Here is a 13308-nt window from a genome sequence, read left to right as displayed (position 1 = left end):
CTGTCCATGGAGGCACAGGTCAATTCTGTATCCAGGGCAGCTGTCTACCAACTCCACCTGGTACGCAGGCTGAGACCCTCCCTGCCCGCGGACTGTCTTGCCAGAGTGGTGCATGCTCTGGTTATCTCCCGCTTGGACTACTGCAATGCGCTCTACGTGGGGCTACCTTTGAAGGTGACCCGGAAACTGCAATTAATACAGAATGCGGCAGCTAGACTGGTGACTGGGGGTGGCCGCCGAGACCACATAACACCGGTCTTGAAAGACCTACATTGGCTCCCAGTACGTTTCCGAGCACAATTCAAAGTGTTGGTGTTGACCTTTAAAGCCCTAAACGGCCTCGGCCCAGTATACCTGAAGGAGCGTCTCCACCCCCATCGTTCTGCCCGGACGCTGAGGTCCAGCGCCGAGGGCCTTCTGGCGGTTCCCTCATTGCGAGAAGCAAAGCTACAGGGAACCAGGCAGAGGGCCTTCTCGGTAGTGGCGCCCGCCCTGTGGAACGCCCTCCCATCAGATGTCAAAGCAATAAATAACTACCTGACATTTAGAGGGCATCTTAAGGCAGCCCTGTTCAGGGAAGCTTTTAATCTGTGATATTTTACTGTATTTTTTGTTTCTATGGAAGCCGCCCAGAGTGGCTGGGGAAACCCAGCCAGATGGGCGGGGTACAAATAATAAATTATTATTATTATTATTATTATTATTATTATTATAAAGATACTACTAATAATAATAATAATAATACGCCACTGATGTTTAGTTGGAATCTCCTTTCTTATAACTTGAAGCATCTTTGGCTAAGCAGATGTTGCTTCTTTGATGCATGTAGTCAAAGAGAGAGAGATGATGGCTGTCCTGCCCTGTGCTTTTGTCATTACCTGCACAGGTGAGGCCACGCCCACCTCTAGTCACATGCAGAGGACGTCTGTCCCACCCCGGAAGGAAACAGGAAGTTTACCTGCTGGCTGGACAAACATTCCTCCCCATGTGTAAACATGTTCACTCTAGGAATGTTGTACTTGACTGCTCTTGTGTTTCACATCCCACGTTATTTTGGCGATCCCAGGGTGCTTTTGCCTTTGACAAACTGAACCATGCAAGATATCTGCTGGCATCCAACTGCACAAATGGACCACCTTCCAGAGAAACATCCTGGTGGGTGCGAATCATTCAAGAATCACCGCTCTTCTGTTCAGATTGTTACGGTAAAATCTGAGTGCGAGGCTACTCTGCCACCCAGCTCGTCGGACTAAGTCCGTGGGTCCCTGCGGAAGAAAATGAGCTCAGCCGGAGACAGGAGCAAGCTGCAGAAGATCCGAGTTTATTGCGCAACAGGTTCAAGGCGAGATTGAACTGCGAGAAAGGGGTGACATGAACTTTTGAAATTTCCCTCCATGTCCCAGAATACAGTGCAAAATACATCCCAGTTACATCATGAATACATTAAGAAGAGGTTGGGTTACACAGATTACATCACGAATACATTAGGAAGAGGTTGGGTTACACCGGATTAACATATGGAGGAGGGAGGGGGGAATATGCAGAGCTGGAGATATGCGCAGATAAGCACATCCTGAGAAGACAATGGTCCATGTATGCATAGTCTGCCACCTGGCATTGGCTTGGCAGAGTGATTTGACAGGATTAGGGTCTTGACACCTTGCTTGAGGGATTATGGAGGACAGGGGAGGTGTCATGGAGTCCTAGAGAAATTGAGCAAATTGGCATGTTGATTTTCTATGAATTTTATAGATTTTAGTCCCTTTTGACATTGACAATTGGAAATAAATGGATATATTGTAGCGAAGAAGAAGGTGAAGAAGACATGCCCCCCCCTTCCGTATCAAGATTTATGGGGCACATGGACTGTGCCACTTCAGCCAGCTAGCAGAGGCTCGCACGATGGGGCATCCTTCCATATGAAACAGTTCCTCACACACAGAAAACTAGCCTATCTTTTTTTTATATATAAGATATTTATTAAGATTTTTTAAAAAAATATTACAATAACAAATGAAAAAGAAAAAAAAATACAAAATAAAAATGATTAAAAACCACTCAATTTTTCCATTGCTTATTTTTCCTTAGCTTGTTTCCCGGACCTCCTCATACCTCCCTTTTTTGTATTCCAGTTCAGTTTGTTGGTTCAGCAAATCCTTACCCTCTGAAAACTAGCCTATCAGGGAGACGATGAGGCTAGTACCATTGTCCCTGAGAAGCTAGCTTTCTAACTGCAGGGATGTGTCGGTATCACCGTAATCATTTTGAAAGGAGTTGCATTCAGTCCCCCGAACCTCCTTGTCCCACTTGCAGCCTGATGCATTGAGAATGAGGCTTTGGTTTTTGGATTCAGGAAGGTGCCTTCTCATGTAAGTACGCACATTCTCTCATTCGCAGCATCTACCCTTCAGGGCCACGTGGTGGCAGCACATGCACAAGAACGCATGGGTGTGTGTGGGTGTTCTCTGTGCTGTTATTTTTATCTCTGAATTCTTTCCAAGTCCCCCATCGCGTCCCTCAGAATTCACCTGCCTCCTTCCACAGGCATCACTTGGAACAGTGGCTTGTTTGAAAGACGGACCGGAACCCTGTTAAAAGTAAGTTCATGCTTTTAAGTGACGGGAAATGAGAATAAACGCTTCCCTACCCCAGGGCTCTAGGGTTGCTGGGTAGCATTCTTCAATATTTCCTAGTTTTGCCTTTTTAGAGGAGGAAGTGGTGATGTGCGGAGCTTTGCTCAGAGGTTTCTCGAGGTCTTGGAGGGGGAAAAGGAAAAATGCTGCGAACTGACTTTTTTGTTCCATTGGGTCCCAGAGGCTGGTTGTCACCAGAGGGCTGTGATGTGGGGAAAGAGAAGCTGCTATTTGCAGTCTCTGCCTTTCCCGGCTTTGCCTGTTACCTGCTCTGAAGAAGAGGCTGGATTCAGCAGAACTCCCCTTGCTCCATGTGGCTTGGTTCGCTTACACGAGTTCTCTAAAAACCAAGCTGCAGGGGAGATTTTTGCAATGCCAATGCTTCCTTTTAGAGTGGGATACGGATCCAGCATAACATGGCAAAACCTACAGGGAACAGGCTCTGTTATTCCTCCAAAGCTCTTTGGAGAAAACGCAGCACCTCAACCCCTTCTGGCCAGCTGGGAGCATTTAACTTGCAAGGCAGAAAGCCTCATCTCCCACTCTAGGCTTGCAAAAAAAAAATTCCTGCTGTCAAGGTGGCGTCCTCTGGATTTGAGCATGGCGCCCAGAGCTGGTCTAGGTGTGAAGCTGGCAACTGAGGGGTAGTGGTAGCAGGGAGATAAAGACTGTTCATTTCTAGCACTTTCAAGACACAGAACCCACCAGTTTCTTGTTGTTTGAAGGCTGGAACCCAACACGTAGGAATATAGGAAGTGAGACCCCCTGATCCATCTAGCTCAGTGACTTATAGGGGTTTCAGGCAGAGGTTTGAACCCGGGACCTTTTGCATGCAAAAAAGATCCTCCACCATTGAACTATTGCCTTTTCTCAAAAGTCGTGCAGCTAAAACCACAAGGAGTCTGATGGCCTTGGGCCTACTTTTCTGCAAAGAAGAAAACCCAAACAAACTGGCCCAGGCACCTCGCTCTTCTCCCCCGAGTCAACATTCTAAACCTTCATGTTTTTCAAAAAAAAGAAGAGCAGGTTTCCATCGGCATCTGATTCATTTTGAAAACCGTTAAAGCATTCTTTTTCTCTCTGCAACTAAGCTCCATGCAGTAGTGTCTGGTTGGCCGCTGTGAAAAGAGAGTGGCAAGCTAGATGGTGTAAGTGTTTTTGTATTGCAAAGCTCCCTGTGATCCTCAGATGAGGAGCAGTATAGAAATTTAATAAATACAATATAAATAAAATAAATAATGGGCCACTGGTCTGGTCCAGCAGCCAGGCTTTCCTTCTGTTCCAGATCTGCTACTCAATCCTGAGAACGGGGTACACTTATTTTGCAAGTGCTTGATAAGAATACCTGCTCCACCCATTGTCAGGGTTGGAAGATGTTAGCTCAGAATGAAACTCCATTCCTTTTTTAAAAAAAAAACTGCTAGGGTTTGGTTTTGGTTTTGCCATGCTTAAGCTTTAAATTTGGGTCACTGCTAGGAGATCTGTTCAAATGCACTATCCTATTGCCATTAGAATGTGCAAACATCAGTATTACGCAGAATTCTTTATCTGGTAGCTGGCAGACTCTTGTGTGACTCAAAAGCTTGCACGCTGCTGCATCCACAAAAGCTGCTTCCACGAAAGAGAACCCATCGCAGGCCACATCTCCCTTCTTTTCTGGGACAGGCAGACCCAAGATTTTTGTTTTGTCTGCTTGCCGTTATGACGGAAGTAGTCCCCACTTGTAGAATATTCATGCCCTGGTTTCACACACACACACACTCCTCCTCCTCTGAGCTCTTTAAGGAAGTGGGCAGACAGAAATAGGGGAGTGGTTAGATGTACGAAAAAGAAAAAGAAACCAGAAAAAGAAAGAAAGAAAAAAGTGAGGGGGAGAGAAGGAAAAACACACCGCCAGACCGAATCATCCCTCCCACTCAGCTCAAGCAATTTGCCTAGGCAGCCAGCTCAAAAGTTCTGTTCACCTGCTCTGGTTTGTAGGAGGAAAATCTCCCTGGAAGGCAGAGAGAGAGAGAGCCAACTGCAAAAAGATCAGCCCGGATCTACCTCAGGTGAGTCTCCCCGACCTTTTTCGAACAAGAGAGCTGTTGCGAAAAGAAAGGGTGGGGGGAGAACTCATTGCCTTGCTTGCCAAGGCAGGTTCCCTGCATGCTTGGAGGAATATTACAGCTTTGGCAGTCGGCTGGGGAAGGTCTGACACACTCGCACATAGCTTCAGGGCAGGCGCAACCAGGAAGTAGGAGAGGGGAAGGAGGGTGCGCTTAGTGGATGGGGCCTACAGGGACAACCAAGCAGCTGCTGCGGCCCTGACCTCTTGCCCTCCGGTGCCCAGGAGAAGCGGGACCCTTGCGTGAGAGGCAGCGGTGCTTTGGGACCCTCCAGACAGCCCTGGCTTCAAAGGTGGGCAGAAAGGTAGGAGGCAAAACGGCCAGGGGCGGTGGCAAGGGTTGCTTCCAGCTGTCTGGGCTTACCCAGCCCCAGATGTGCTAGTGCCCAGATGTGCCAGGCTCCCCCTCTTCAGGCCCAGCCTGGCTGCTGAGAGAAATAGGCAGCGTGGGGATCCGAAGGGCGAGGTGGCCGGCTGGGCGAGGAACAGTGGTTGCTGCCGTGGGGCACATATTTCAAGGCTTCCTCCCTCCAAAGTCTCCTGCCTCGTGGGCCAATGCATGTTCTGGCTTGCCAGTCAGGCTTCAACCCGAAACCCAAGCGCTGCCGGCTTTTAGGAACGATGTTGGGAGATGTCGCAGGCTGCGCATTCGAGCGAGCGCTCTCAAGAGCCGTGCGGGTTTTTGCGCGAAAGTTGCGATGTCTTGGCGCCTTGGTTTTCATCACATGGCTTCAGCCCAGGTGCGCTTCTGGGAAAGCACAGACAATGTACGTGTGTGTGTGTGTGTGTGTGTGGTGTTGGGTTACAATTCTCTCATGTGGAAAGGATCTTAAATTGTATCACTAGAATGAAGAATGCAAAAAACCAGCTCCTTAGTTAAACCACAGGCTCACTAAGGAGGATGGCTCTTGCGACGGATCTGGTTGTTTTCAGCAGTATCTGTGTTTCTTTAAAGCTGGTTGTTGTTGTTTTTTGAGCTGGTAGAAATTTAGTCTTGATTTAATTTCTTTAAACAGAGCAATTGCAGAATCTCCTAGCCAGAAACAGAGAGGCACTGGTGACAGATTTGTGGCTGATATCTTTGTTTCCCCAGGGTGGCATGGGGTTTTCCAAGGCTTGGCCGATTGCACTACCCTAAGTAGAAAGGGGGGGGGGGGGAGTGTGCTGGGCCTCGCTGGATCAGGCCCCAAACTGCACAGGACCTCCCTGGATCAGGCCCTGCTTTCTCATATCGGTATGAAACTTTTAGGAGAAGATAAGAGTCTTGTGGCACTTAAATATAATGAAAATTACAGCTGCGTAGATAAACATACGCAAGTGATCCATCATTTAACAGAAGTACCCAGACTCCCCCCGATGTAATTATAACTCTCTTGATTCCAGGAAAAAATAAAGCTATCAAATACATTGAAAAACAAATCTTAATTTCAATATGTTGTGACACATTTTAGAGACTAAATGAAATTTTCCCGTGGCAGCAGCTTTCACAGGCCAGCCTAGTGAAGTAGGCTCTTTCCTAACCATGAAATTATTAGCTTTTAAGGTGGTGCCACGAGACTCTTGATTGTTTATGCTGTGACAGGCAGATTTTTAAAAATCATTTATTTGAGAAGACTTGTATCTTATTTGTAGGGGGCGGGGCTAAGCAGTGTACGGAAATATAGAATAAAACATTAATATTTTTGTTAAAATACAGTTAAAGCCAAGTATGTAAAAACATTCAAAAGATGATTAAAATCAACAGTAGCTGGGAAGAGATAGCACATGTGCAGCTTCTACTTCTTTGGATAGGCTTTCCTAAACAGAAACATTTTAACAAAATAATAAAATTCCATATCATGTTTGCTGACTGGGAACAGTTGTGGACCACAGGTATGAAATTTACGGCATGTAATGCCCTAAGAGAGAATATTATGAAAATGATATACAGGTGGTACATGACACCAGTCAAGCTTGCAAAAATCTATCATGTGCCCGATAATAAATGTTGGAAATGTAAGGAAAATGAAGGTACTTTTTTTCACCTTTGGTGGACGTGCCCAAAGATTAAGGCTTTCTGGGAAATGATATATAATGAATTGAAAAAGGTATTTAAATATACCTTCTTGAAGAAACCAGAGGCCTTTCTCCTGGGCATAGTCGGCCAATTGGTGCCAAAGAAGGATAGAACCTTTTTTATGTATGCTACAACAGCAGCAAGAATTCTTATTGCAAAGTATTGGAAGACACAAGATCTACCCACCTTGGAAGAATGGCAGATGAAGGTGATGGACTATATGGAACTGGCGGAAATGACTGGCAGAATCAGAGACCAGGGAGAAGAGTCGATGGAGGAAGATTGGAAAAGTTTAAAGATTATTTACAGAAATACTGCAAAATTAATGAATGTTAGAATGATGTTGGATAGAAACCAAGTGGTCTTTAGCTGAAAGGTTACAAGGGAAGATGAAAAAAGGGTTTATTATGTAATATGTAAAAATTTAAAATTACAACATTTTTATGATTAATGATTAGGATACTAAAAGAGGGGAGGGATTTGCTGAACAAAATAATTGAACTGGAATACAAAAAAGGGAGGTGTGAGGAGGTCGGGGAAACAAGCAAATGAAAGATAAGATATGGAAAGACTAATCTGTTTTTAAACTGTTTTTATTTTGTATTTTCATTTTCTATTTGTTTTCTTTTTTTCTCTTTCTTTTTTCGCTTATTTTTGTAATATGTTGAAACTTTAATAAATATCTTTAAAATAATAATAATAATAATAATAATAATAATAATAATAAAATTCCTTCCAGTAGCACCTTAGAGACTGACTAAGTTTGTTATTGGTATGAGCTTTCGTGTGCATGCATGTATCTGAAGAAGTGGGCATGCACACGAAAGCTCATGCCAATAACAAACTTAGTCGGTCTCTAAGGTGCTACTGGAAGGAATTTTTTTTATTTTGTTTCAACTACGGCAGACCAACACGGCTACCTACCTATAACTAGAAATATTTTAAGCAGGCCCTGGAAAAAATACAGTGAAGGCATTTGTAGATGGTGAGTTCCAGAGTTTCGGTAATGCCACACTCACTAAAAGATGAATTTCTTACCAACATGGATCGAATATTGCATGGCACCTGGAATGGTGCCAGTTCTGCAGGTCGCAAGTGTTGAGTGGGCCTATATGGGTTATGCAATCCTGCAACGAAACTGGCTCCAAGCAGTTAAGGGCTTTGTATACTAATAGTAGCACCTTGAACTTTGCCCGGCAGCAACTGGGCAACCGGTGCAGGTCTCCGGGCGCAGGTGTTGTATTCCGACAGGGTTTTCCTCCTGTTCGGAGACAGCACTGCAACTTCTGGATGGAGCGCAAGGGAAGCCCCACACAGAGTGCATTGCAGCAATCTAATCCTTAAGCAGCACATTTCTCACTGACGTTAATTTATCCTTAATGGCCTGCCTTCTACTTGGTTGCACAGCCATGCGTGCAGAACAGTGGGTTGGTTTTTTGTTTGCAGATTTGGGAATTTATTTGTTGAGGTTTGAGAGGTGGGATAGTAACAGGGCTGGGGAAAACAGAGGTGGCTTCTGGGCAAGGAGTGCTGGAACTGCATCCTCACACAGCCACACCCCTGGCAGTGAAATATCAGATTTTGCAGTGGGTGGTGCTGGTACAGAGGGTGACAGCCGCTTGAGGTGCATGCTTTGTGTCTTCTGGAATGGCCCTTGTTTTGCTTTTAAACCTGCAGCATCTAGAAACCTGATTCCTTTTACAGTGGAACCTCGGGTTGCGAACGTGATCCGTGCGGGAGGCACGTTCACAACCCGCAGCGCCGTGTCTGCGCATGCGTGGGTCGCGATTCGCCACTTCTGCGCATGCGCAAAGAGCAATTTAGCACTTCTGCGCATGCGTGAGCGCTGAAACCTGGAAGTAACCCATTCCGGTACTTCCGGGTTCGGTGCGGTGCGCAGCCGAAAATGCGTAACCTGAAGCATCAGTAACCCGAGATACCACTGTACTTTTCCACATCCTGGGGGGTGGGGAACAAAACCGTTATTATCGGGCGGCGTGTGTACAGTTATATGGAGAGCGGAAAGCAGGCATTGGGACAATGCTTGATTCCAAAGGAGAAGGAGAAGAAGGAGAAGGAGAAGGAGAAGGAGAAGGAGAAGGAGAAGGAGAAGGAGAAGAAGAAGAGTAGTTTGGATTTGATATCCCGCTTTATCACTACCCTAAGGAGTCTCAAAGCGGCTAACATTCTCCTTTCCCTTCCTCCCCCACAACAAACACTCTGTGAGGTGAGTGGGGCTGAGAGACTTCAGAGAAGTGTGACTCGCCCAAGGTCACCCAGCAGCTGCATGTGGAGGAGCAGGGAAGCAAACCCGGTTCATCAGATTACAACTCCACCACTCTTAACCACTACACCACACTGGCAGCGAGCAGAGCACTTCAGGGATAGCCAACAGAGTGCCCCTCAGACATTGCTGGACCATAACTGCCATCATCCCTGCTCATTGGCCAGGCTTGCCATAGCTACACAGCATGGTCCTTTGTCCAGGAACCCTTTCCCTCTGTTCCAAACTCAGGGGATGGGCTAGTTATGCGAAAGGCACTTTACACAGCAAGTGCCCATGGTTTTAGAGCTGAGTCCTGGCTTTGAAAATAATACTTTCCCTCCCGGGGACAACAGAGGACGAGATGGTTGGACCATGTTCTCAAAGCTACCAGCATGAGTTTGACCCAACAGCGGGAGGCAGTGGAAGACAGGAGTGCCTGCTCTGGTCCAGGGGGTCACGAAGAGGCGGACACGACTCAACGACTAAACAACAACCACCACCACCCAAGGCACAGGGAGCGTTTGGGAAAACAGCCTCCCTTGGTGTGTTGACTTGCTGTCTCTGCTGGAAGTACTGTTCTTGGGGGGACAGGAGGCGGGCAGGTGTGGGGGACTCCCTGGTCCTGAATGGGGTAACTGTGCCCTGAAGGACCAGGTGCGCAGCCTGGGAGTCATTTTGGACTCACAGCTGTCCATGGAGGTGCAGGTTAATTCTGTGTCCAGGGCGGCTGTCTGCTTTGCATAAGAATGCAAGAACTTAAATAGAACCTTTTGCTGCTGGATCAAACCACTGGCCCATCTAGTCCAGCCGCCTGTGCTCACAGCAGCCGGCCAGATGTCTGTGGTAAACCTGCAAGCCGGTTTCGAGCACTAAGAGCAACTCTCCCCTCCTGTGGCTTCCGGTGAGCTGGTGTTCAGGAACAGTGCAGATAGAACATGCTCATCACAGCTAGTCTTGACCTCTGCAGGTTAGCATTTTAATGTCTTGTGGATGTTGCCCCCCCAAAAAAACCCCGATGGATAAGGAGCACCCATCCCAGAATACTCACTTGTTTGGAAGCACCCCTTATCTCAGATCTTGTGCAGGAGGCACAAGGGGTCAGTGTTGTCTAGTGGTTAGAGTGTTAGACCAGGACCTGGGCAACCAGGGTTCAAATCTTCACTTGGCCATGAAGCTCAACTGTGTGACCTCGGGAGCCGCTCACTGCCACTCTCAGCCTAAGTTACCTCACAAGGTTGTTGTGAGGATTAAATGAGGAGAGGGAGAATGGCCTCGGTCCAGTATATCTGAAGGAGCGTCTCCACCCCCATCCTTCTGCCCGGATGCTGAGGTCCAGCTCTGAGGGCCTTCTGGCGGTTCCCTCACTGCGAGAAGCAAAGCTACAGGGAACCAGGCAGAGGGCCTTCTTGGTGGTGGCGCCTGCCCTGTGGAACGCCCTCCCACCAGATGTCAAAGAGAAAAACAACTACCAGACTTTTAGAAGACATCTGAAGGCAGCTCTGTTTAGGGACGCTTTTAATGTTTAATAGGATATTGTATTTTAATATTGCGTTGGAAGCCGCCCAGACTGGCTGGGGAAACCCAGCCTGATGGGTGGGGTATAAATAAATGATGGTGATGATGATGATGATGATGATGTACTGAGTTTAACAGGATCCAAAATGCAGCAGTCTGATTGGTCCTAGAACAGTAGGATTCAGAATGCAGCAGTCTGATTGGTCCTAGAACAATAGGACCCAGAACCTATCAGCAGTCTGATTGGTCCACAGGAGCCACCCAATCAAGCTCCAGGTGGAAGTGAATCCGCAACCTGATTGGCCTACAGGAGAATCCCGAAATTAGCCAATCACGTGGGGCCCACTGTGTAAATAATGTATATAAAGCAGACATTCTGGGGGAACTTCCATTCCTCCTCACTACTCTGACCTGAATAAAGAGCATGAAATCCACTCTCGACTCAAAGTATATTTCAATTATTATTTATTTATATTATTATTATTATTATTATTATTATTATTATTATTATTACCATGTTTGCCGCCTTGAGCTCCCTAGAGCAGGCTTCCTCAACCTCAGCCCTCCAGATCTTTTCGGCCTACAATTAATAATAATAATAATAATAAATTTTATTTATATCCCGCCCTCCCCAACCGAAGCCGGGCTCAGGGCGGCTAACAACAATCAAATAATCAAAAAATCAAATAATCACACAATCTAAAAATATTTCATTATAAAAATTAATTAAATCAAATTGATGGCAACCAATTAAGCAAAGTTCTATGCAGGTTGCCAGAGGAGGGAGTCAGGCTGCGCCCTGATCAAAGGCCTGGCGGAACAACTCTGTCTTGCAGGCCCTGCGGAAAGATGTCAAGTCCCGCAGGGCCCTAGTCTCTTGTGACAGAGCATTCCACCAGATTGGAGCCGCAGCCGAGAAGGCCCTGGCTCTAGTTGAGGCCAGCCTAACCTCTCTGAGGCCTGGGACCTTGAGGATGTTATTCCCATGACTCCTAGCTAGCAGGTCAGGGATGTAGTCTCAAAACATCTGGAGGGCCTAGGTTGAAGAAGCCTGCCTTAGAGGAAAAAGGTGGGGCATTAATGCAATCAATCAATCAATCAATCAATCAATCAAGTAACAGAAAGAGACTGAAATCAACCGATGAGCCTGCCCCAGGCAGGAATGGGTTATATACAAGGGAAAAGAACTTTGCCATTTGTAGAAACTTGCCTCTCATGTGGGCTGGTAGCCTGGCTGTGGATTCAAAGGGCCGGGGACCTGTGGCCCTTCAGGTGATGATAAAAGGGGGTCATTTGGTCCAACCCCCGGCAATGCAGGAATCTCAACGCAAGGCCCCCAATCCAATCTGAAACCATGCTTGTTGTTGTCTAGTCATTTAGTCGTGTCCGACTCTTCGTGACCCCCTGGACCAGAGCACGCCAGGCACTCCTGTCTTCCACTGCCTCCCGCAGTTGGGTCAAACTCATGCTGGTAGCTTCCAGAACACTGTCCCACCATCTCGTCCTCTGTCGTCCCCTTCTCCTTGTGCCCTCCATCTTTCCCAACATCAGGGTCTTTTCCAGGGAGTCTTCTCTTCTCATGAAGTGGCCAAAGTCTTAGAGCCTCAGCTTCAGGATCTGTCCTTCCAGTGAGCCCTCAGGGCTGATTTCCTTCAGAATGGAGAGGTTTGATCTTCTTGCAGTCCATGGGACTCTCAAGAGTCTCCTCCAGCACCATAATTCAAAAGCATCAATTCTTCGGCGATCAGCCTTCTTTATGGTCCAGCTCTCACTTCCATACATCACTACTGGGGAAACTATAGCTTTAACAATACAGGCCTTTCTTGGCAAGGTGATGTCTCTGCTTTTTAGCTTTGCACAAGTGCTGGCAGTTTTATTGCTGCGCCGCATGGGGTGTGCACGACGGACTGCAACTCCCATCAGCACCAGCCTGATGGGGCTTGTAGTCTGTCAGCATCTGATATATTCCTACGCTACAAGACGAAAACCCACCACATCTCAGATGTCTGCTGGCTTCTCCAAAGAGTCCTGGGGATTATCATTGGCTCAGACTGAACCCTCTGTCGAAATCCTATCCCCTAATCCTTTCCACATGTGCCTCTGAAAGGGCTGGGACATTCGTCTGTGTGACCGTGCTTCAGATCGGCCAAAATATAAGATAAAAAAATAAAATAAAATTTACATACAACCCAGCCTAGCCTGTTTTTGGGCCCAAGACCCTGTGAAATTTCACTGTCCGCAGGTGTCTTTGGTCGCAGTGAGACAGAAGCACGTTGTGTTCTGTGGCTGAGCGTTGATTCCTTTGCAAGACAGAGGAAGACAAAGTGAGTCTCTGTGTGGTTTGCATGTGATATATATATTTATAGCATGTGCCTGTGGTGAGGGAAGTGAGGCACAATGTATATCTTGAACTGATATTAATATATGTCCTGTTCGGTACCAAAGGTAGACATCAGAGCCAGGGATGTACATAGCAGAGACGTATAAATGTCAGTTTAATTCATTTTTTTCCAAAAAAAATTATTCATTTATGACACAAATAAAAAACACAAACAGAAAAGACAAACAATACGAACAAATACTTGTCTTATCCTTATTTTTCTAAACATTGTTAAGTGGGCTTCCCCAAGTCCCCCCTATCTGATTTTCATTTTACTTCATCTTTAGCAGGTTACATATATTATAATTTCTAAACATCTTTGTTTTTATTTTAATCACACTTAAAATAACT

General features: G+C 46.4%; 1 protein-coding gene across 7 annotated transcripts in view; it reads left to right on the top strand.

Moving 5' to 3' along the window:
• The first annotated feature begins 2451 nt into the window (after positions 1 to 2451).
• PTK2B (protein tyrosine kinase 2 beta) overlaps positions 2452 to 13308 on the top strand; it is a 115193-nt gene continuing 104336 nt past the window's right edge. For 2 of the 7 annotated variants that reach the window (XM_081000893.1, XM_081000887.1), the window contains exon 1: positions 4439 to 4684. The gene's annotated coding sequence lies outside the window, so the exon portion shown is untranslated. Of the gene's footprint in view, positions 2598 to 4437; positions 4685 to 4792; positions 5046 to 13308 lie in introns of those variants that run through there. The other 5 variants (XM_081000888.1, XM_081000889.1, XM_081000891.1 and 2 more) reach the window with 5 other exon arrangements.

This window comes from Podarcis pityusensis (genome assembly GCF_964106645.2).
Source record: "Podarcis pityusensis genome assembly, chromosome: 3".
Classification (NCBI taxonomy): domain Eukaryota; kingdom Metazoa; phylum Chordata; class Lepidosauria; order Squamata; family Lacertidae; genus Podarcis; species Podarcis pityusensis.
The sequence above is the reverse complement of the archived record's forward strand: the minus strand, read 5'-3'. Positions and strand labels throughout refer to the sequence as shown.